Below are 1033 nucleotides of genomic sequence, written 5' to 3'. Positions count from 1 at the left end.
CTCGCTATGCTTGGGACGCCCGGCGAAGAGTTGGTACAGGCAGCTGCCGAAGAAGACTCAGCGACGTTGGAAACTACTCAGCGAGGCGTTCCTGGATTATTATTGCTCACAGTTCGACCAATCCGCCCGCACTCGTTACTACTCGGCGAGACGTAAAGTCAACGAACCGATCTGCGACTTCCTGATCCGACTCAACGGGTATGCTCGGACGGCCCAGATCCAGTACGAGAAGGGTGGCGCCGACGCAGCTGACCATATCGAACACTTCCTGCTGCATTGTGGTGATGACGATGTGATGGATTTGATGTACCCCTTGCAGTTGGAAGACATCAGTAAGGTGGAACAGATAATCAATCGTCGGATCCTCGGCGAGAAGCGCAAGAAGCAACGCGACCGACTCGAGATCGCACGAGGCCGAGATGACAAGCGGAAGGATCAGAGCCGCCGAGATGAGAAGCGAAGTCGCAAGGAAGAAAACCGCGACCGCCGAGTCACTGTCGTTGACGCTGACTCCGACGGAGAGGAACTCATCGATCAGAACCCGCCGAGTCCGTACAACTCCGAAGACGAATGGGATGATGAGGACCAGTCCGGAGGACACGACTCAGCGGAAGACGAAGACTACATTGACGCCGGCGTTTCCAATGATAAAGGAAATACACCGGACCGCCGAGAGAACTCGGCGGGAGACCAGAATGGCTCGAACCGAAGCTGGGGTAACTCAGCGAACCGACCTCCGCGACCGTACAACCAACGAGAACAGTCGAACCGTGGAGATGGATCACGCGACAACACCCATCGAGGACCCTGTGCAGCTTGTGGAAGATGGGGCACTCGGCTCACTACTGTCGACGACGCTGCATATTCTGCAGACAAGTCCATGAAGCCGGCCGGGCGAGCTGTTTTCGTCAATATGAAGAAGCTGGCTGCGTTCGTGAAGAACTCTGTCGACAAGTCGCAAGTGCCAGATGACCTGCAAAACCTTTACGCGCCGAGTGATTTAAACTCGGCGGCCCGCCAACACTGACTGGTT

The sequence above is a fragment of the Phytophthora infestans genome, genomic scaffold (genome assembly GCF_000142945.1).
Source record: "Phytophthora infestans T30-4 supercont1.16 genomic scaffold, whole genome shotgun sequence".
Taxonomy (NCBI): Eukaryota; Oomycota; class Peronosporomycetes; order Peronosporales; family Peronosporaceae; genus Phytophthora; species Phytophthora infestans.
The sequence above is the reverse complement of the archived record's forward strand: the minus strand, read 5'-3'. Positions refer to the sequence as shown.